The 24,761-nt window shown below is 38.2% G+C and overlaps 1 long non-coding RNA gene across 1 annotated transcript; it reads right to left on the bottom strand.

Annotated features, from left to right (window-relative positions):
• Positions 1-3,207: 3,207 nt before the first annotated feature.
• Positions 3,208-6,093, bottom strand: LOC148977615 (uncharacterized). Its single transcript, XR_016169417.1, has 3 exons — positions 5,524-6,093; positions 4,354-4,466; positions 3,208-4,188 (listed from the first exon to the last, which is right to left on the bottom strand). It is a non-coding gene; the product is annotated as an uncharacterized LOC148977615 (long non-coding RNA).
• Positions 6,094-24,761: the final 18,668 nt, after the last annotated feature.

Genomic DNA, 24,761 nt, shown 5'->3' with positions numbered 1-24,761 from the left:
GTATTTATGATCAAATAAACATAGGTTTGATGAATGAATCCACACTTATGAATGATAAGAGTGTTTCGTATATTTCATCTTTCACGGTTTTGCGTTGTGAAATCATGTGCTGTACTTACTATCACAACTGAAAAACAAACCTTAAACATCCTAATAATAGTCTTCATTTTATTACATTACAATTTATCATAATATCAAAATATATATTAAGCTAGTGTGTGTGTGTGAGAGAGAGTGTGTGAGTGTGTTTGTACACATCAGCGTATCGTCAGATTATGAAGAAACTAATTAACTCAAAGCCTTTGAACTGGGAGTTTGTAAATCCCGTCTTTCCTCGTCCCGTGTGTGTGTGTGTGTGTGTGTGTGTGTCTCCGTCGCTCCACAGAGACGTGAAGTGTCACATTATATCCGTCAGAACAACAGACCAACACTTTCAATGACATCGTAACGAGTGTGTGTGTGTGTGTGTGTGTGTGTGTGTTGACCCGCATCAGCGTTCTCCTGGAGACACACAGGTGTGTGTTTCTCTGCATCTCAGGAGACGTCAGTTATATGTCTTGATTTTCACGTCTCAGATCTTCCTCCGAAACGCCTCAGGATAAACACACACACACACACACACACACACACACGAGTCTCTCGTCGTCATCCACCGAGAGTTTAGAGTTATAAAATGAGTGTGGAGCATCGAGTTCATATGGAGATCTCTGGTTTATCATTGCACACTTTGGTATGTTTGCTGAGCACACGTGAGATTACGGGAACCGTTTCTCTTAGTGCTTCTGTTATGCTGTTCTGAATATTCCCTGTCATGAAGTGTGAGATAAAAACTCAGTCAGAAACAAAGTTTCAAAGATTAAAGTGCAGATAAAGGAAGTTATTGAGGAGGAAAGAAGTGATTCTGAAGTGAAACGAGTCGTCGGTAATTCACTTCCTGCTGATCCTGTAGGTGTGTAACTTATTAGCATAATGCCAGCCTGTGGTGTTGATTGGCTGATCAGCGTCACTTAGCTCCGCCCTCAAACACTAGTGTATCTGAGACTGGAAGAGCTCGGCTCGTGTTCGTGTCGAGGAGACGCTGTTTTCTGAGATTGAGACACACACACTGTAAAAAAATGTGTTCAATTTACGGTAAAACACCGGCAGCTGTAGTTGCCAGAAATTTACCGTATATAAATACGGTAGCAAGAATTTACGTTATAAGGTTTTACAGGCTTAACGTAAAATTCACGGAAATAAACCGTATTTAATTATCTGATATACCGTTAAATTATTGACCATTTGAAGTGTTAATATCTGTTTTACACTATTGTAATATACTGACATCCATCAATCACAGCGGAAGCGTCATTCACTCAAACATTAAACACCATCATGGTAACACACATGAAATTTTAAAAAGGCAATAAACATTAATTTAACAACATTAAATGTCACATAAAACCGTAATGTACCTAACTGATTAGAAAAAGACAAAGCAAACTATGAAGAAACAAGTTATTTCAGCAAAAATACATCAAGTGTGGAGTGTCACGCAGGGAATTGTGGGAATGTCAATTTACGTTTTTTTCACTGTAAATTATACGATGAGTTGTTCATTTCCACTTTTTGTAAATTTAACCGTATTTTACAGTAAAATTACATGCAATTTACCATAAGATCTATCACAGTTATTTACCGTATATAGTAAGGAAAGGTTCTGTTAACCAATTAACAGTTTTTCACTGTAGCATTTTTACAGTCTTTTACTGTTAAAATCACGATCATTTTATACATCATCGTCACTGTTCGTATCACTGTGAGTCAGATATGATAATGAGCGTTTGCTTTCTGACCAATCACACTTCCTCCTTTGAGCTGGGTCTGCCTTGTGCCATTTAGGATGAGCTAAACTGACCCGAACCCCCTCTTCCCTGCTGTACCTGACCCATGATATCCCATGATATTTGAAGGGCAGTCCTTTCCTACAGATTTCTTTGCTGACCACTTCCTACCAGTTTTTACCACAGGGGCTGCCTCCCTTTCACATGTGTCATGTGACTCTACTAAGGTCATTTCCAGCCTGACCTTGGCACACTTAAGCTCCTCGGTTAAAGCAGAGACGGGCAGCTGCAATATTCCTTTACTATCTCTGCTGAGGCCAACCATCTCCTGATGTATGAACTTATTAACGTGTCCAGCTTATCCACTGTTGTCAAAGAAGCCTCGTACACAGTCAGTGGCCACAGCAGCCTCGGACTGAACACACCAGAGCTTTAGTTTGCCAGGTAGAGCACAGCTGTTTATGCTCTTTAACCCTTCCACTGCTCGTCGTCTAACTTCGCCCACTCGAACTGTGTCCTTTAGATCCCCATCGTATCTCCCAAGACTCCTCACTGGCTTCTCAGAAACTGTTGGTATTGCCTCAGCATTAATGAAGAATGTTTTATCTGCTACCTTTCCTTTAACTATCGAGATGCTCCTTGATTTAGAGGGCTTAAACTGCATTCGTGCCCATTCAATATTATCAGTTAACTTCCCCAATAACCGATTAGTGGAGGCTACTGTTGTAGTCATGGTAGTCATGTCATCCATGTATGCTCTGATTGGTGGTAGTCGCATCCCCAAAGTCCATTGCCATAGTAAAAGCCAGTGGAGAAATGGTGCATCCTGCCATCATCCCAAATAAATCGCAAATCTCCAAATACCCAGGTGAAAAGGAAATATATTTAAATTGTACTTATTTTGATATACTTAATGTATTTTAAATGTACCGTATTAAATATGTATTAAATGTGCTAAATTGAAACAACTTCAAGTATATTAAGTGTATTTTAATATGTATTTAAGTTCAATTTTAAGGTAATAGTAATATATTTTATTATACTAAATTGTGCTAAAATGGAACCATTTTAAGTACATTTAATGTAATATAATAGCACTTATTTAAAGTGTATTTTAATACACTTTAAATCGACTTTAGAAATACAGCATTAGTATATTTTTAGCTTCACATTAATGCGTTCTGAGTATATTTTAAATATAATTTCAGCTTATTAATAATGTATTAGTAGAACACTATTGGACCCACTATTAACATATTAAAAATATATTTTTCCAAAAACCATTTAATATAAAAATAATATATTTTAATGTATTAAAAATACATTTAAACATTTGAATTCAACAAAACCCAATAAAAAAATATTTCTACAAAACACACAAACACTCTTTGAAAGATAAACTTTAATGCACTACATCAGTAAAGCATTATGAAAACTAAACAAAATACATTAACATAAAATGCATTGATTTGCAGAGGTATTAAACAGAACAAAAATAAATAAATAAATAAACTAACTGAAAGGAGTAGTTCACTTTTGAAAAAACTTTTGGTGATAATTTACTCACCCCCATGTCTTCCAAGATGTCCATGTCTTTCTTTCTTCAGTCGAAAAGAAATTAAGGTTTTTGATGAAAACATTCCAGGATTTTCTCCATATAATGGACTTCACTGGGAACCAAACAGTTCAGGGTCCAATGGCTAACAGTCAATTTGTCGTGAAAGCATGAGAATTGGCTCAATTGCGAGAGTCTTGTGCTGAATGCTTGAGAGTTGGCAGCCCTGACAAATCTTTTTTCGAGTCAATTCATTCATTTCGTTCATTGAATGAACCTAATGACTCGGAAAAATATTTGTTAATTTTGATGAACGAGTTCAAATAGGAAAATCATGAACATGCATAACAGAACAGAGCAAGGCGACCATTTGAGCTTATAAAACTTAAACTTGTGGGGGTTTTTTTTTTTAAATGACCGATCGTTTCGCTTGATAAGACCCTTATTCATCGTCTGGAATCGTTTAAAGCCCTTTGAACAGTTTGCACAGAAACTGTCTTTTGGACCTTGAACCGTTTGGTCCCCAATGAAGTCCATTATATGGAGAAAATCCTGAAATGTTTTCATCAAAAACCTTAATTTCTTTTCAACTGAAGAAAGAATGACATGGATATCTTGGCATGGGGGTGAGTAAGCTATCAGCTAAAGGTTTTTTTTTTTTTTTTTTAAGTGAACTAATCCTTTAAGTCAAACAAAGTGAAATACAATAGCAAAAAGTAAAGTGGCCAAATCTTGAGTAAAAAGAGAAGTTCGTGACTTGTTCAGTCTGCCATAGACTCTTTTGGGGACATCAGAAACACCGAGGGAAATCTGGCAAGAATAAAAAAAAACAAGCATTAGTATAAACTTGTTCATTTATAATTCTAATAAAAAGCTGTCACTTTGTTACTTAATTCAGAACACTTAATGCACAAAAAGTCAGATATAATTATTATAACAAATAGGATTTTTCTTTATCATAAAGAATTTTCTAACCATTTCTGAGGTTTCAGGAAGACACAGCTCAGATGATCTTGGGCTTGAGCTGAATGAACCTCGTTTCATGGACTCCAGGGCCTCTTTGAGAGATGCTAATATCCCTGGAAGCTCTATAAGAAAAAATAAAGTCGCATGTTATACAAAGTTAGGGCAGAAAAAACACTAGTTTGTGTTCTTCATATATAATTTGTATTTTGTTTAAATGGTGAAACATATTTAATGAACCATTACTGTAACTTCCACCCTATTATTAAAGTAATTATTCATTATTAATAAAGACAGAACTTTCTATTGAAAGTTACAAGTTGGTGACAGCTGATAACGCCTTGATTAAATGTAAAAAAGCTGAATACCACTCATAAAATCATATAAATCAGTCCCTCGAGAAAAACATGATTATGTGATTGCATAATTCAATGCATAATCAGGCAAAATACATATTCATTTTTCAAATACGTGTTAATATATATAGGTCACTTAGTTACTTAGCTGCTACATGACACACTATTGCCTTTTTTTTGTTATTTTTCACCAACAAAAAGTTACAAATCAAGAGGATCAACTACTACTTACTCGACTTGACCTCATCTACTCACGGTTGGGTTTAATAAAAAAAAATGTCTTTGCAATGTGCAAATTCCTTGGCTAGGCTAAATATTAAATATAAAATCTCTCATTTCATTATTTAACATCATTTTAATTTCTCAGTGCAAGATATTTAATTGGTTTTGTGAAAGCTTATAGTTGGTGATTACAACTTAATTTATTTATCGAATTGACATGAAAACTGACAGCCTACTAATAATTAATTAGATTTTACTATGAATTAAATATCACAGATGTGAAAGTTTTATTAGAGCTTAAAATATATTATAATATTTAAAACACAAGAAGTTACTTAGGGACAATCAAGCCTGTCGGTTAATCACCATTAATAACCTTTTTTCTGCAAACACAGTGTGCAATGTTTTTTATAGTTGTATTATGTCACTGTCTAGATCTATAACAATTAAGTTGATAGACGTCAATGGATTAACTCGCTTTAGTGTCAAATCAACAGAAACGCCAGTAATCCACAGAACATCGACATCAACTTCTGAAAATATTTTCTAAACCCAAAGTGAGAATAAAGCCAATTATACTAATCACTTAAACTAATAAACTTACCACCAAGAAGTAAGATCTTTTCTGGCAGTATCTTGCTCTGTCCATGTCGTGGCGGCGCACCTCTGCGTTGTCCTCTTCACTGCTAATTGTTCGCGGGAGCTGACGACCTGGTAATCTGCTCGTGTGTTCTCTCAATATTAGATCGGTGCTATCCACATTCACTAGGTCCGAGCCAGTGAAATAACAAAGCAAAATTTGGAAAATACATGATTTCTGTTGAAATATCCGAAGCTATAATGGGATACCACAGACAGTCAGTATCCGCTGTCTGCGCCCCGCCCAACATGTAAGTTCAAATGGCAGTGTGTGATTGGACAATTGCCGGCAAGCTTGTTTTGAAAAGATTGGCTCTGATTGGTCCAAATGAATGCAACTGGAAATATTAACTAACATCCACAAAAAAAGAAACAACTCTGTTTATATAAACCTAACATGCTTATTAACAAGTTTTTTTTAATTAATTTTGGCTAAACAAATGTAAGAGTCAAGCTTTAAGAAATTTATTTTGTTTTTCTAGTATGTACACCTGATCTTTTATGTTGATGTGTGCAAGTACTGGTATTCACTTGTTTTGTGGAAAATACTATTTGATTAATTAATGCAGAAGTATAGAAGTGCATTACTTGTTAGTCAAATTTTAGTGCTTTTCATAATTATAACAAATTCATTTAAAAAAGTTAAACCTAAAACACATAATATAAAGTGTGAAATACATATGCATTGAGTTAAGTGTTGGTAGTATTACAAAAAGTGTGTTAGTTTTTGGTATATTTCTTAAAAGCTTAACTGAGCACATATTTATAATTAAAGTGCTACTTCTAGTCTTTGTAGAAATATACAATTAATTTCGATACATGTTTAATTGCCTTCATGTTAGGAAGGGAATTAAAGGGACTTGAATTTTTAAACTTGAAGTGAACACAAAAATTACTTTAATTTAGCAACAAGTATGCTTTCTGTAAATACTCTAAAACTTCACTAAAACTGTTTGTTTTTAGCATATTTCTAAAAGTGTAATTAAGTGTATATTTATTAGCATTGCGTTTCTAGTAAAACATTTTTAAATATAATTAAAATATGTTTGTATTTAGCATATTTCTTAAAAATGTAATTAAATACCAATGTACTTCTAGTACACTTTTTAGAAACATATTTAAAGCATGATTGTCATTAGCATATTTATTAAAAATATAATTAAGCACACATTTATTACCAATGTACTAATAATATACTTTTTTAGAAATACATTAAAAGTATGCTTTTCTATAGTGTATTTCTTAAAAGTGTATTTAAACATATATTTATTACCAATGTACTTCTAATATACTTTTTAGAAATACATTTAAAGTATAATTATCATTAGCATATTTATTAAAAATATAATAAAGCATACATTTATTACCAATATATTACTAATATACTTTTTATAAATACATTAAAAGTATGCTTTTCTATAGTATATTTCTTAAAAGTGTATTTAAACATATATTTATTACCAATGTACTTCTAATATACTTTTTAGAAATACATTTAAAGTATAATTATCATTAGCATATTTATTAAAAATATAATAAAGCATACATTTATTACCAATATATTACTAATATACTTTTTATAAATACATTAAAAGTATGCTTTTCTATAGTATATTTCTTAAAAGTGTGATTAAATATATATTTATTACCAATGTACTTCTAGTATACTTTTTAGAAATATACTAAAATGCAATAAAATACATTTTTAGTACACTTTAAATAAGCATGTTGTAAATACAAATGTATTATAAACACACTATTTGTATTTCAAATATATTTTTAATACATTTAATACAACGTCTTTTTCACCTGGGTAGACTTTGTTATTGACATTGGTACTCTGAAAAAATCAAATGCTGCCCACAGAAGCTCATGTGGCACTGACCCAAATCCAGGAACGTCACATTCCTGTTCTTCTTAGCTGACTGAACTCATTGCCAGATGACACTGGTGTGTTCTGCTCATCCGGAGAACCCTGGAACCCCGCTTTCTGAACTGAGGTGTCAATGAAGACATTCTTTCGTACAATCTATTATCTTATAGAATCTGTAGAACTTTTAGACACTGATACCACTTTTCCACTGAAAAAAGAACTGGTTCGGAACTGGTGCTGCTGGTTCAAAGTTGGTTCGGAGTTCGTTCAACTTGCAAACCCGTTCAGAACCTGTTTGTTTTTCCGCTGACTAGAGCGCCCAGGGAACGATGTCGTTACGTCACTGTGCACGTCACTAGAAACGCTTGCAAGTATCTCTAACTCGTGTACCAAGAAGACTTTAAAAACAATTGAAATATGTAAGTCTTTTAATCTTTTCGTTTGGTATGTAATCTTTTCTGATAAGTTATGTACCCCTGTCTTGTGTCTTTTTTCTTTCCATTTATTTGTTCTCTATCGTGACTGTTTTCTATTAAAAAAATAAATAAATAAATAATAAAAACGCTTGCGAGTTTCTGCAGTTTCTCCTGGCTTTGCGATGGTCATAAAATATGTTTAGAACACATCTAAACACGTAAACACGACGTGCTAAAAGAACGGTTCTAGTCCAGCAAAGAGTTAGTGCCGCTTTGGAACCAGTTTTCCCGGCCGAGAACCGGATCTTTGGCTGTCGAAACACAAAGAACTGGTTCGCACGCAGACACCGGCTCCCAAAATGCTGTTGTGGAAAAGGGACTTGAGAGAAAGAGCTGAAGCTGCAGTGGAGATTAGGAGAGAATTAAAGTGCTTTTTGACCTTAGATGCATATAAATCTGCTGCTGGAGACGCAAAACAACATTAGGATCCTTTAAAATAGCATAATAGGGACACTTTAAACTCATTTCTGTTTAGGAGAAACCAGAGAGTCAGTCTTGGCATCATGGATGTTTTCATCTCATCCGTGAGTGACATAGGAATCGTTGAGCGTTCTCACATGACAAACTCACAGGCCAGTTTTTATTTCAGTTAATATGAAATTCATGACGCTGAAACGCTGCCAGACCCAGCGCAGTGGTGGTGTTGTGTGTGTGTGTGTGTGTGTGAGGTTTCCCTCGGCTTCTGTCCGACTGCGATAACTGACCCGGTTCTCCTCATTACGGGACACTTTTCATTCCTCAAACATTACGGGAATATTACTTTTTAAAATTCTCAAACAAGCAACATTTTAAAAACATTAAATGAACATCCAACTTACATGTTTCAGTTGTGTGTTGATCATCAGATCCTCATATTAGAGTGATTTCTGAAGGGTCATGTGACACTGAAGACTGGAGTAATGATGATAAATTACACTTTACTGTATATTCAGAGAACAGCTGATTTACACTGGGGTAATATTACACTGTTTTACTGTATTTATGATCTAATAAACAGCTTTGATGAGCAGAAGAGACTCTTTTAAAAACATTAAACATTTTACATAATTGAAAAGACGTCATGTTGGCTCATGATGACATCACAGCAGTTAAAGGGGAAAGCACTCGTTTGATCAGCGGCATCAGGTCCGTGTAAATCACCAATTTTGTGTGAATTCTACATCCAGTTAACAGTATAATGTCTATACCTGTTACACACAACAAGAGCATAGGCAGTATAATCTCACAGTGCATTACACACTCACTTAATAATGATGGGTTAAAAATAACCCAATGAGGAACCCAACTATGGGGTTGTACGGGACCTTCACAACACGTGATTTAATGCATTGGGTTAAAAGCCAGTTGGGTTAAAAATAACCCAATGTGTTTTTGTTGTTATTCTGTAGTGTGCACACACACACACACACACACACACTCGGCTCCTGTAACCGAGGGCCCGTTAGATCATCTGAGCTTTGGCACGTCACTGTGGAAGTGTGTGTGTGTGTGTGTGTGTGTGTGTGCAGTTGATCTCGCTTGTATATGTACAGAACACGTCCGACAGGCCCAATGCCTTCAGACACACACTCATGAAATGGGTTAAATAGTGTGTGTCATTTATGAGTGTGTGCATATGTGTGTGCGTGTGTGTGCTTGGCTGGAGTTCAGTGTTTTTGGCATAAGTGTGTGTTGCAGCTTGTTGGCAGCATGTGTCTCTACACACAGCTAAATCAGAGAGGAATGACCTATTTACTTACTGATCACCATGGGAATGAGTGTCTCAGCCAATCACAGTCAAGGGTTGGGTCAGAAAATGAAGGGGGCGGAGCCTGTGACTTCAGATGCCACACCCACTCTCTCTCTCTCTGCACAACCATCTAATTAAGAAAGCCTGACTCATTTACATGGAGATGTTTGATCTAAATTACACTCCAAACCGCACCAAATTGGGTTCATCTGTGAATGTGAAATGTTGTTTTCCTTCCCTCTCTCTCTCTCTCTCTCTCTCTCTCTCTCTCTCTCTCTCTGTGTGTGTGTGTGTGTGTGTTGAAATGATGAGAGAGATTACGGGTTTATATTCTCATGAGACGCAGAACAACACACACACGGGTCAAGGATTTAGGGCGCTGACCCTGCTGATTAATGACATTAATGACTCCACACGGGCCGAATGCTAATCCCAGAGTTGGGTTTATTTGTGTATTTAGAGAGGGTTATGGGTTATGGGTTATGGGTTATTATGGGTTATGGGTTATTATGGGTTATGGGTTATACAGCAAAATTAACCAGCGATGTCCTGGCCATTGAAGCAGATCTTAATTAATAATTCAAATATTTTAGAATCATTAAAATTCTGTCGTTTTTATTAATAATTTGGTGCGGATTTTACTTGTAATTAAAGTTTTAGTCATTTTTATTTCAGTAAACCTTTTTTTATTTTATTTAATTTTATTTCAGTCAATGTTTCTTTTATTTCAAGTAATAAAGATGTTTTTCAATGGTTTTAGTTTTTGCTAATGACAATAACCCCATTTCTAATTTAGAAAATGTTTTTTTTAATGTGCATTTAAATGTAGAAAGTATTAATGAATTAGATTTTTTTTTTTTACAAATAACACAATATAAGTGCATATAATTGTTCAGCCTCACTTATGTTTGATTTTTGTCCCTTTACCGTCAAATGTTTCAGGCTCCTCAGTCTATAGGATCACATGCTGTGTGTGTGTGTGTGTGTGTGTGTGTGTGTGTGTGTGTGTGTGTGTGTGTGTGATATCCAAACCCATCTGGACCGCCATGTCTGGATTGACCCTCATAAGTTTGCTGAGTGCTGAATCTGCATGTGCTGAATTTCACATTTAAACTGAGGGCATGAGACCAATGGCAAACACACACTCACACACACACACACACACACGCACTGCATTTGTCATTTAATTGATACCTTTTACTCCCCAGGACAACAGTCTCCATAAACACGCCGGATCCATTTGGACGCACTTTTCCAAAGTGCCTGTGTCTTTACAATGAAACTATAATGTATTTTATACGCCCCTAACCTCTCGCCGGACGAACGTCTGCGTGTGAGAAATGGAATAAAATAAAATAAGTGTTTATGAGCGCCCGTCCGGGATCGTCACACGTTTGTCTTTGCAGTGTTTTATGATTTGATGAGTCACAGAAGCGAGAGTTTCTCCTGTCATTGAGGAAGAGGAGCGGAAGCAGTAAACCTCGAGACGATGTGCTCGGAGTGTGTGTGTGTGTGTGTCCCATTCCTCAAACACACACTCACCGACACACACTCTCACCGACACACACTCTCTGTCAAATTAACAGGCAAAAGAGAAGTCCAATATCGTGTAATCCAAGTCAACTCATCATAGACTTTAACACTAGAGTGTTTTAACCTTTAAAAAAAAAGAAAGAAAGAAATGAATATTTTATTCGTCAAACACTCATTAAATTGATGAAAGTGGCAGTAATGACACTTATAATGTGAGAAGAGATTCGATGTCTAATAATTGCTGTTCTCTTGAACTCTGTTCATCAAAGAATCCTGAAAAATACTGAAATCTGGATCAGCACATCTGGTTTTAACATTCATCATAATGTTTCTCAAGCATCAAATCATCATATTAGTCTACTGTATATTCACACAGAGAACAGCTGATGTACACTGGAGTAATATTACACTGTTTTACTGTATTGATGATCTAATAAACGCAGCTTTGATGAGCAGAAGAGACTCTCAGAAGCACTAATACAGCACATGTGTTCAGAACATGCGGATCTGCTTCTCAGTATGACCAAACAGAAGCTGTGTGTGTGTGTGTGTGTGTGTGTGTGTGTGTGTGTGTGTGTGTGTCATGTTATCTCCTCTGAAGGCCTTGCTGTGTTTCTGGCCCGGGCGATTCCTGTGGCTGTAATTGCTGGACCTGAGGGACTCTAAAGTGTGTGCGTGTGTGTGTGTGTGTGTGTGTGTAAGGCATAAATAGGGTTTGACAGCGGATTAGAGGTGTTTGGCGAGTATCTGCGTGTGTGTGTGTGTGTGTGTGTGTGTGTGTGTGTGTTTGAGTGTGTCAGGTACAATAAGAGCAGGTCGACTCTCTCCTGTAGCGAATCCCTCCTGGAGGTCGAGATAATACCTTTAATAATCTCCAGCGCTGGACGAGCTTCAGTCCGTTTACACTGCAGATCCTGGCCACAAAACACACACACACACACACACACACACACACACACACACACACACACACAACGATTTATTATGGGTGTTTATCTAATTTTTGTCACTCCAAATAATTCAGATCTGATTTCAGATTCTGATCTTTGTTTAAATGTTGGAATCCGATTCACATGTTGATTGACAAGTGCATGACGTGTGCTGTGTGAAATGGGGAGAAGCAAAATGAACATAAACGAACTTGATTATTTCAGATTATTTCATGTCTGTTATCTTTCAGTCCAAACGGTGTTGTAGCTCTAGCAGATCGACACATGTGTTCACACTCAATCGAGTCCTGAATCTGAATCAAAACATGCATTTTCTTTGTATGCCAACATTTATGTAAATCAACAGTTTTATGTTTTTTAGTTCTGTTTTTGTTAGTTGATATTTCTCTGTTCGATAGAACTTTTAGTTTGTCTTCCGTTTTTAAACGTTGTTCCTTATATCAGAGCGTTAGTGTATCAGAGTAATTCCCGTAATGAAGAACGATACAACGCAACGTTCACATAACACTTTGTTTTAACCTGCCCTTGCTACAGTGTATCCATATTTAATTACTGAAAAATATTATGTAACAATATGTATTAGTACATAATTAGGGGTAGGGTTTGGTTGCATGTAATTATGCATAATTTACTGTCAATACTACAGTAAGCACATGTAACGTGTAACAAGGACACTGTCAAATAAATTCAGAAATGATGTTTCCTAAGTTAGCGAAAGGTTGTGTGTGAGCTGAAGCTGGAGAATGAAAGGCGGAGAGGTCGCCGGTGTCTGTGTGTGATCCTCAGCTGTCGCGGGTCCGGCCCGGCTCCGCTCCGCGCGTGTGTGTGTGTGTGTGTTCTGCGTCCGCGTCTGTGCCGCTTCGAGCGCTAGCGAGTGAAGCCGAGATGAAGCACGAGCGTTTGAGAGTCTGTCTGTTGACCCGATACGGCTCACACACGGCTGGCCTGAGGCTCACACACGCACTGTTGCTCCGCCTCCAAACGACATGCTAATTAATTACCACTGGCACCTATAGCAGTGTGTGTCTGCTTGAATGGGAGATCTCAATCTGTTTCGGGTTCAAACTCGAGAGACTGAAGGGATGCCGCTTCTGCTCATCTCATCAGATCAGTCCCGAACACAGACATCTGCTCGGAGGTATTCACCAAAACTTTATATTTATGCAAATATTTCTTTGTAAGTATTTGTGAAATGTTCTGAGAGTGAACTAAGTGTGTCTTTCACCAATTTATTTAGACTGAGAGCCGGATGCAAATAAACTCAACTCAGCTTTCAACTTTTATTTATAAAACACTTTCCACAGCATTCGAATGGACCAAAGTGCTGTCCATAAACAGTAAATAACACTAAAATACATGAAATAACGTCAAAACATAACAGCAAGAAAATCAAACAACCAATCACTCTCTCGTATGTGCCAAAATAAAGCAAGTTAGTCTTCAACTTAATAACATAGAAATAACATAGTAATAAGATCAATATAGAGATAAATCTGGCCTCTGCTGATTGGCGGACTGACAGATCAACCATGAATGATGTCACTTCCTGTACAGTAAGATGATGTCATTAAGCAATAGTGTACAAACACAAGGAAAACGAGATATATTGATTATAGAATCAAACGGTATATCCAAAATCATGTTTAGTTTGATTAGAGAAATTATCTCTGGAATATTCAGAATAATTTGTGGTGGAACAAACCATTTAAACGAGCGCTGTGATTTACTGATGTTTTTAATGAGTTTACACTGGTTTATCTGAAGGATGTCGTCATTAAGCACACATAATAATGAGCGAGGTCATCAGATCTCTCGTTACCTTCATTAGCCTGTTAATTACTGGAGAGTGGGCGGGGCAAACGCTCTCACCGTTTACAGGCGGGATCATATCTCACGCTGCTAATTGTTTTTATTTATGCGTCTTGTTTTCTTAATCTTTTGTCATTCAGTGACGTCATGCTTGTTAGACGAATCCAATGATAACTGATAATTAAGCGCTGATGGAATCTACCAACATTTGTGCATTTTCTGTGATGATTTGGGCAAATTAATTTAACACTTTGATGCATTCATTATTGAATCCCAAAGACATAATCTTTTTCAATACACTGTATTTTGAGAGGTTGTTCACTGCAACTGAAGAAGATTTCACCACTTTCAACTTTCACCAGTGATTTTGAGTTTAAATAAATAACAGAATGATATATAAAGAGGACAGTCATATATATGAGTACTGTACTCGTATTGGTTGCTGAATTAGCCCAAATATTGTAATATTCTGAGCATATCTCATGGAACTCATGGACGTCTGGAACCTTCAATCACACAAATTCATTTACACAAGTTCATTTAATCCAACAAATGCCATGAAATATTGTTTTGCATCCAGATGTGAGTCGAGCTCCAGGGGTTCGACCTTTTCACGGCGACATCGTCCGAAGGTCAGTGTCATCGTCTGATGACAAGAGACGAAATATCATTAATTAGAAGCAAAATGATTTCCAGAATCAGTGTGACATTGCAGATATTCCTGAAGCAGAACACGAGGGGTTGGCGTTACAGCTCGAGCTCGCCCGCTGCTCATCACAAGAGTACATTACAGACGAATCCACAGCGATGCATCTCACTGCAACCTCAGCTGGGGAAGATAAAGCTGTCACCAAATACCATAGAGTTACTGTTACTCGTGTAAAATCATGATTCATGTGCATGGGATCTGCTTCAGGAGCATCTCTCATTGCTGACGAACCATTAGTTGAGTTACAGTAACACTAACCGCAGTGCTTGAGGATTGTTTGGAGTTGTGCTTGAATAAACACTTTCTCTACACAAATGCTTAACTGGGATTTTGGTAACACTTTATTTGTAATTCTTAATAAAGTACATTATAATGCATTAATAACAAATAATTGCATGCAAACTCAAAATGCATAATGTTTGTCGTGTGTTTTAATCCATTACACTTCCTAAAAGTGTATGAAGGGTTAGGATGAGATTAGTTGCATGTAATTATACATAATTTACTTATTACTATGGTAAGTACATGTAACAAGGACACTGTAAAATAAAATGTTACCAAAAATGCCTTTGCAATGTACATTATTAATTAATACTTTTGCAATCCAATTATATGGTACATTATTATTTGCATTAAAAATACTTCTAATGAATTATACGGTACATTATAAATGCATTAAAAATACCTCTGCAATGCATTATAAGGTACATTATTAATGCATTAAAATACTTTTGCAATGTACATTATTAATACATTAAAAATACTTTTGCAATGTATTATACGGTACATTATTGATGTATTAAAACACCTTTGCAATGCATTATAAAGTGCATTATTAATGCATTAAAAAACTTTTGCAATGAATTATATGGTGCATTATCAATGCATTAAAATACTTTTACAATGTATTACATTTTTGATGTATTAAAATACTTTTGCAATGCATTATACGGTGTATTATCAATGCATTAAAATACTTTTGCAATGCATTGTAAGGTACATTGTTAATGCATTAAAAGTACTTTTGCAATGCAATATAAGGTACATTGTTAATGCATTAAAATAGTTCTGCAATGCATTATAAAAGGTGCATTATTAATGCATAAAAAAACTTTTGCAATGCATTGTATATGTTTGAACAAAGGTGTCCCTGAGGTGTTTGATGTCTGGTCTCCTGGGATGTCCTCTTCTGTTTGCGCTCTAAAAGTATTTTGTTTCCATAAACAACGCCTCCACACGCCACAATCACAGACACAACCAGGCCTCTGAAAGCATTCCCACTGATGTTCACGCAGAAAATCCCCAACTGTGTTTATGATCCATCCGTGGCGTTTGAAGCGGAGTAGCAGCGCCGTCCGGTTTCACCGACGCGCCGTGTGTGTGTGTCGGAGCGTGCATGAGTGATGGAGTCACACACACAGCAGACGCTGGAGCAGGTTGTTGCCTCTAAGGTGAGCGCAGACACAATGACAACACCGAAGAGAGTTTTCCTCTGGCGGACGCCGCTGCCAAAGTCTCAAGCACACAATGATCATCATTTTAAAACTGTGAAATTTAATTCCTTATCTGTAACTATTCAAAGTTTAAGCCGGTCCCATTTTAATTAGTATTCTTGGCATGAAACAAACTGACTTGGGTGATTTTTTTTTCCTGACAAATTACCGGCGCTCGAGCAGCTGGCACGAGGAATAGGAAAATTAACTGCATTTTTACACTTTCTGTGAGCGCCGTCACCCATGCGAAACCTGTGGGCGGTTGCCAGGGCGTTGCTAGGTGGTTTATGAGATGTTCTTAGTCTATTTGCATGTCAGCTGTCACATCGTCGCGGTACTGATGAGACATTGTGAACACTTACCTTAAAGAGCCTTTTTTAACCCATAAAAACATTTTGTTGTATGTATTAAGGTTGATTCACTGATGCTAAATTATATTTGTTGATTTGAATAAAACTAGATCATTTAGATCTGGTTAACATCCATTAATGTTATGCTACAATATGCTCCGTACTCTGTCATGTGGACTCTCTGAAACGCTGCTCTGAAAGCTGTGTGTTGTGAAAAGCGCTATACAAATAAAAGTGACTTTAATTGAACTGAATTAATAACGGTTATGTTTTATTAGACTGAATGTGTGTGTGTGTGTGTGTGTGTGACGAGACACGTCCTCATGCTGGACCGGTCCAGTCCTGCTCTGGTGAGTCTGTTGGACTTCTGGCACATCCATAGACTTTAATGTTACAAGCCAGTCTCAGTCAAACCCGTCATGATTGTGAGTGTGTCGTGTGCCGCTCCAACACCTGAACACGAGTGTGTGTGTGAGTGTGTGTCTCATGCAATCATTCCACCCTCCTTATTATAATCTCCACTTAACACGAGTGTGGCGTGTGAGGATCTCAGGGCCTGGACTCTATGAATAGCGAAGCGAGCGAGTGCCGACAGGCCCGGCGCTGAACCCGAACCCGTCGAGTTTGATCAGTCACCTCCACCTGCCCTCGGACAGAAACACCACGGTTCCCAGTCCCGATCGGATCCGGAAGCACCCCATCATAACCCACTCGTCGTGTTTCTGCAGTAATCAGGCGTTCGGGCAGGTGTCGGTTCTCCCGCGGTTCTTCTACATGCCGAAACAGGAGCGCCGGCGTCAGCCTGAGATGAGTGTGTGAGAGTAATTCCAGTCGGGAACGCCGTTCGGAAATGAGTGTGTGTGTGTGTGTGCAGGACTACACCTAATCACTTCAGCCGAGCACTTCAGGCGTGCGAGAGCTCGCGGACAAATAATGACAAATCTCTCCATCTCTTCGCTCAGCTCGGAGTGTGTGGAACATATGGCGCCGGTTCTGTTCTGTTCTGTCCCGGCCGGCGGAGAAGCGGGATCGTCCACTTCTGCATAACAGCTGTGGGAAGAGATTTGTAATTGGATAGCGCTGGGAATTGAAAATTGATTGCGGAATTACTCGAGATCAGGAATCGAAAACTTGTTGTAAAATTTCAATTCCTCTTATCGGTTCCTTTGTGAGCGTTTCGATATGAGTTTAAACCATTGAAGACGACTCGACTCGCTGAGTGAACTGATCTCACTTTAAAACATTAATGTGCAACTATAACATGTGGAAGTAAAGGGACCGCACTAATACTCCTGCCGTCTCTATAACAACACTAATCACACAACACAGAACACACACACTATATCTGTAATATAATATATGAACTGCAGTGTTGTTGTACATTTGAAACTGGAAATCTTAAAACACTTTATTTCAGTCGCATCTTTGATTAGTTGTGGTGATGAAGTGTTGAGTTGTATTTAATAATGCTTTAAATGCTAGTTGGTGTTTTTAAACGCTCCTTGTGTAAGTGTTCTTCAGCCCGATGGTCACGATATTCAGACACAATTAAATGTTTTCAACAAGACTCGATGTGAACGATATCTAAGCGGAGACGACGAGCCTTCGTGAAGCGTGCGTCTCCGATCCGAGAACGAGTGCGCTTGGACGGCCTCAACTTGTTATCTGTAATTTAGCCAATGTGTCGGAACAATTAACACCGTTTGAATTGTGAGGCGGGGAAGGACAGATTAATGATTTGATTATGAAGGGAAAAAAATCAAAGGAAAAGAGGAAGTCGTAAACACGTTCACACACACGGAAGATTTTAAAGTGTAATGAAGCGGGAAACCTTTAAACCCTCTCCTGAGATTCATTAGACAGCCTCAAATCTGCATCTTTAATTATTTAATTCATCACACGTTTGTAGGAAAGGCCGTTATTTATTTGATTAGATTCGCGGAGACGTGATGTGAGAAACGGGGACATGAAAGGACATCAGTGTGTTTTTCTCTTCAACATGAAAGGTAGAGGTACTTTAATGGAAGTCGTTTGCGCTGTGAAAAGCCCTCGAAGTTTGATGTGTGTGTCTTTGGAGAGCGCCATCGCGGACCCCCATTTTGTATAACAAACAAGCCTCCTTCAAAGAAATAATTAAGGGAACCGGCCCAAAATGGCGCGTCCGTGGCGCCTCTGAAGAATAAGGAGAAACTTTGGGCTTTGTTGTCTAATCGTGATCACAAACCCTGCTTTAAGAGTCTGTCATCTCTCGCTTTAAGGCACTTTGTGGAGCGCGGGGTCACGGGGTCACAGGCAATTAAAGCGGCGCGGTGACGCCGTTCACACGATCAACTCACTTTGGGTATGAGAGCAGAAGTTACAGTCCGGTAACACACTTGCAGTGGCGGGGGAACGTTGAAAAAGTGTTTTTTACAGTGCATTTAAATGATATATTTGATGTGTGTGTGTGTGTGTGTGTGCAGATACTTGTTGATATCATCATCATCTCAGATGAATCTCCAGACAGGAGAAGATCCGGTTGGAGAAACACTTACTCTCGTCTCAGAGTGTGTGTGTGTGTCGTCTCTCAGAGTCTGCGCAGTTCAAGCCTCCTCCAGGAGCCGCAATCAGACGCCGGGATGAAAAGGCTGATTTTCTGGGAATTAGCATGATAAGCGGGAACACAAAATCAATCCCTGTCCTTGTGAGGCCGCGGTTGATTGCTTTGAACTGTCAAGAAATGGCAGAATCAAATGTAAAGTGCTGGAGGTTACAGGACTGATTTGCTGAAGAGGAGATGGCTAGAGCTATTGACACAGCTCTTGAGACAATAATTGGGTTATCAGAGAGGAACAGTTCAAGGACCACAGGGGCCAGGCCTTATTTGCATTCCATTTCCAGCATCCGCCCGCACGCGCTCGCTACGTTCAAAACGCCACATTTCACAGTCGCGCGATTAACCGCGTTATTATCGATGCAAAGTCTGACGCCACAACTTTCACCGTTCGTTCCCTCGGCCCTTCATTCAGTTGTTTGTTTGTTGGCTCTCTAATATATTCGCTTATTTATTTTTCTGCTTAACATATTTATTTATTCACTTTCACAATTAAAGAAGTCAGAGCTTCTAATTAATGTGGAGCGTAAATAAATGCAGATCTCCACACAGGTCCTGTTTTCTAAATTTCAGGTCCTGCTGGACTGTAAAAAGAAATATTGTTGGTTTAACTTAAAAAATGAAGTAACCTGGCTGCCTTAAAAATGTAAGTTCGTTGAAATGGAAAAATTGAGTTAATACAATGAAGGTGATTGATTTAATCATCAAAAACTTCTGAACTACATAAATTATTTAAGTTGATTTGACAAAATAAATAATGTTGTGATTACAAATCATGAAAATATATATTTTTTTTACAGTGTGTATTTTCCCCCCCGAATTTTTAATTGAGTTGCATGTGAAACCGCATGATGTCAGTCCTGGTACAAGGTTTTAATGTATAATTATTTATGAATACTTTAATTCTATTCCTCACTCAAATTGCCAAGCAAATTGAGAGCACAAGTCATATGGACAGCTGTACTTCTATAAATAAAATAATTTTTGATCATTCTTTGATCTTGGCAGTAAAATTAAGTATTGAAACGAGCATTAAAATGCTGTTACGCTCAGACTAAAACACATTTTGATCCTGAAAGACACGAGGGAGAGTCGATGATGGCAGAACTTTATTTTAGCTTATCGGCTTGGAACGTTCTGGCTAGATCCTCACAACATTAACATTAACATCTAAAATTATCTGGTTTTTAATAACAATCTCAAAACGTTAGCACACAAACATTATTTATACTTCTGAAACATTTCAGTTGATGTGTTTTAAATGTTGCTACTTGTTTCAGAGAACATTTCAAAGTTACATTCCATAATGTTTGAAGAATGTTACAATGTAATGTTCCATTAATGCTCATATAACCAAAACAAAAACTGGGACGTTTTGAACGTTTTCATAAACGCATTTCTGTCAGCATGGATGTTTCCTTCCAGATCCTGGGGTGCGTTTCCCGTACAACGATGTAACTCGCTGTTTCACTACCACGATGCATCGTTGGAAAAATCCAACGTTTCCCGAAACCCATTGTCGCAAAGTATCGTTCAACCACGTTGGTTTCGCACGTGGTGGAGTAACTGTTTGAGATCCAATTAACGCTAGATTTGTTCATATAAATTACAGACATGTCTTCTGAGGACTATTTCTAATTGTTCTCAGTTGTTTTTCTTTATTAGCAGACTCAATATTTGGCTCATTCTTATGTTCGCATGCGCACTCTTCAAACACGGTACTTGAAATCTTTTGACAAACTAAAAGGTGTAAACTACATTTATGTATTCTAAATAATAAATGTAATAAATGTCGTTCAAACCACAAAACTTTGCGATGTTGTTTGCGAATGTTCGTTGGAACGATGGTTTCGGGAAACACCGACTCGTTGAACTACGCTGATAACGCCGGAACTTGCGACCATAGTTGGCTAACGATGCTTTCGGGAAACGCACCCCAGATCAAACCCGATCCGAAGGTCCGGGCCGGCTGCGGCGACTCTACGCTTCGCGCCGTTCTTTTGTCTTTTGCAGGTTTTTATCTCGGTGGAGAAATTAGGAGAGAGGCTCATCAGTCCAAGTTCTCGCAGATTGCCAATTTACACCGATTCTGCCCAAACTCACACACAAACACTGCGCAAGCCCTTACTTCAGCACACAAAAGTGCTAACAATAGACGAATTAAAGGTTACCGACAGTATATGATGAATGTCACAGCAAAACAAATTAGAGGCTCAGGCGTCCTAATGAAGCCTGTGAGCGGACAGTCAATAATTAGTGGTGTTACACTCGTCGCCTCGTTCTGCTCACCACTCGCCTGGTCATTTTTCACTCTCTTAATTGCACAGGTTACGTTTCCCATAATGGTATGGCAGCTCTCAAGGTTTTCTCCGATTGACAGAAGGTGAATAATCTCAATCCCACCATCAGCCCTCGCCTTCGTTAGAGAGACGGAAAGTTTTGCACTAATTAGACTCGGAGATCATTGGAGAGACGCCGTTTTAAGTTGACTTTGGAGTGTGACTCTCTCTTGGTTTATTCGTCTTTCTGTTACTTTTGTGTTTTATGTTTGCTTGAATTTATGCATGTGGGATTTTACTTTGATGCTTGGAAAAAGAAACCCTCCCAACCGCGCGTGACGTGCTACCAGGACCTGACAGAAAGAGAAATATTCACACAAATAAGACATCAAAGATGGATCGAGAATTTAAATATGCGCTTCAAAATTATTCCGATTGCTCTGGGATAGAGGAGTAGAAAAATATTCCCTAGAAGTGTCCGACTGGAAGACATCAAAATCATCCCACCGATTGCTACACACAGACGCGAGCTCTGGGAACTCTGAGGGAATGAGAGAGAGAGACAGAGAGAGAGAGAGAGAGAGCTTTGGAAAGGTGTAGGGATTCCCTCACGGATGACAACAAAAATCACTGATGAGATATCTTTAATATCCTGATTGTTTCTCGTTGATCTCCTGCTTCTGAGTTTCAGGAGGGTTGGAAAATACCTCCCACATCAAGTTCACTTTAGACACTTCTTCTACTTTTGAACATATATCGAGAGTAGTCACATTGAAACATTGACATTTTAAAGCCATCATTATTAACACGCCAGTGTTCAGTTTTGAGCTCTATTTTCTTCTTGAGGGTTTCAACCTTTAAACACGATGAGTTTGAGTCTGCGATCTCAATTCAGCAGCAACACACACACACACACACACACCACACTTTACACTATTATTCACATCTACTGTATATTCTTAAGGGTTTTTCAGATATCATGCATCTGATTTATACATATTTTTTTTTCTAAACTTGCTTTAAACTTTAATATGTCGACAAAATCAAACCTGAGTTTATCCATTGATGAGATTTCTGTTGTGGGAATGTTTGCAGATGAGTGCATACTTAAAGCTGCCGTCCGCAGGTTTTCCTCTGTCGCCATCTCTGTTCGAAACCTGCAATTGCAGTTATTCCCGTAATGATCCGCTTTACGTGGGTTGTGCCTCGGCACGGCACAGCGCGGATGAATCCAATGTTTTGAAGAGAGTGTGTGTGTCAGTCAGCTGGATACTGGCGTTTGCAATCACAGATTATTATTTTGAAGTATGACCAACATGAGAACTTCACTGGGAAATGTCCTCTGAACAAGAAGCATGCACAATTTGTTCTGACCAACTAAAGGGGAGAAAAGCATTGCAGTAAATTGCGCCGATTAAATCTAACGATCACATCAAACTGTGTAAATTAGACGTTGTTCTCAAATTCTTAATGCTACCGACATCAGCTTTGTTTGACTGCATGCATTGTGTATTGGGGATACCTGTAGTCCAGTTTCCATTTCTGTGCATTATCTCTGATTGTCAGAAAACTTCCGTCTCTGCGTCCGTCCTGAACCCCTTCAAACACAGAGCTCACGCCAGCTTTCCAAAGCCTGGAATTGATGGAATTGATATTCTATGATATTTGATATATCTTGACTAGTGTGTTAGTCAGGACCACCTAAACTAAGACCAAGACTTTGAGGGGTTGAGACCAAGACCAGACCAAGAGCAGTGTGTGTCGAAACCAAGACCATGAACAAAACGAGACTTGTGTGTGTTGGAAGCAAGACCAAGACCAGACCAGTGTGTGTTGAAACCAAGACCATTGTGTGTTGAAACCAAGACTTGTGTTTGTTGAAACCAAGACCAGTGTGTGTTGAAACCAAGACTTGTGTGTGTTGAAACCAAGACCAAGACCTGTGTGTGTTGAAACCAAGACCAGACCAGTATTGTGTTGAAACCAAGACCAGTGTGTGTTGAAACCAAGACTTGTGTGTGTTGAAACCAAGACCAGTGTGTGTTGAAACCAAGACTTGTGTGTGTTGAAACCAAGACCAGTGTGTGTTGAAACCAAGACTTGTGTGTGTTGAAACCAAGACCAAGACCAGTGTGTGTTGAAACCAAGACCAGTGTGTGTTGAAACCAAGACTTGTGTGTGTTGAAACCAAGACTTGTGTGTGTTGAAACCAAGACTTGTGTGTGTTGAAACCAAGACCAGACCAAGACCACTGTGTGTTGAAACCAAGACCAAGACCAGTGTGTGTTGAAACCAAGACCATGACCAAAAACAATAATTGTGTGTGTTGGAAGCAAGATCAAGCCCAAGACCAGACCAGTTTGTGTCGAAACCAAGACCATGACCAAAACAATACTTGTGTGTGTTGGAAGCAAGACCAAGACCAAGACCAAGACCAAGACCAGACCAGTGTATTGAAACCAAAACCAGTGTGTGTTGAAACCAAGACTTGTGTGTGTTGAAACCAAGACTTGTGTGTGTTGAAACCAAGACCAGACCAAGACTACTGTGTGTTGAAACCAAGACCAAGACCAGTGTGTGTTGAAACCAAGACCAAAACAAGACTTGTGTGTGTTGAGAAAAAGACCAGACCAGCGCTTCTTAAATGAATCTGAATATCCACATTTACTGCTTTAGAAATCTTCTATTTAATCAATAAATATAATTATAATAATACGACACTATATGGAGCTGTGAACAATCAAATGAAACAACTACAGCGAAACTCGTCTGTGCACTGCAGAGGCGGCAGAGCTAAACTGCATAAATCATGTTTTAAAAGTAGCATTTTATTTATTGAATGTTTGTATAAAATCAATATCACATTTGCATTTGCTCACATTCGAAACAGCTCTCTCGAGACGTCACGTAATTGTATAATACGTTAAAAACAAGATCTCATACAAGCACTTTTTTTCAATCATATCTTGAATTTTGTACTAATTTTGGTGACATTTCTGACACAATCCCTCATTGATTTCTGACCTGGAACAACAGCAACAAACGAAATCCCATTAGAAATAAGTTTAACACGCAATCACAGTAATGAAGTTAGCAAATAAATCAGAAATGCTCTGGAAAGAGAAAACCCAGACGGAGACCTTCAGAACTGGCCTCAAACACTGTAACTTCAACAACAACTGAAGCCCACGAGATACGCAGCTCGGAGTTTGCCCGCTTTTCTGTGCTTTTAAACGTGTTTAAATGGGTTTTAAACTCGACGAGCGCTGAGAAAACCGCATCTCTGTGTAATGCTCTCACACACGCCATTGAAAGCGCGGCCCATCTCGGCTAATTAACACTTTGAAAGATAAAAGCAGTTTATTAAATCAGTCAGAATGCTGTCTGTTTGTGAGTCCCAGCTGATAAG

This window comes from Pimephales promelas, chromosome 8 (genome assembly GCF_988280905.1).
Source record: "Pimephales promelas chromosome 8, fPimPro1.hap1.1, whole genome shotgun sequence".
NCBI classification, from domain to species: Eukaryota; Metazoa; Chordata; class Actinopteri; order Cypriniformes; family Leuciscidae; genus Pimephales; species Pimephales promelas.
The sequence above is the reverse complement of the archived record's forward strand: the minus strand, read 5'-3'. Positions and strand labels throughout refer to the sequence as shown.